Below are 312 nucleotides of genomic sequence, written 5' to 3' on the forward strand. Positions count from 1 at the left end.
TGGCTCACCTGGACAATAAAATCTGTTATATCAGGCTGCTGCTTGTGGACTACAGCTGAGCCTTCAACAGAATCATTCCATGCTGGCTCACGGCTAAGCTCCTGAACTTGGAGTCAGCTCTTCACCATGTACTGTAACTGGATTCTGGACTTTCTCACTGGCAGACTCCCAACAAGTGTGCATTGGTGGGAAGAACTCTTCCTCCATCATCACCAACACGGGCAACCCCGCAGGGCAGTGTGCTGAGCCCCCTGCTCTACTCCATCTTCACCCACGACTGCATAACCAAGTTTCGCTCCAACTCCATCTTGA

Source organism: Paramormyrops kingsleyae, chromosome 3 (genome assembly GCF_048594095.1).
Source record: "Paramormyrops kingsleyae isolate MSU_618 chromosome 3, PKINGS_0.4, whole genome shotgun sequence".
NCBI classification, from domain to species: domain Eukaryota; kingdom Metazoa; phylum Chordata; class Actinopteri; order Osteoglossiformes; family Mormyridae; genus Paramormyrops; species Paramormyrops kingsleyae.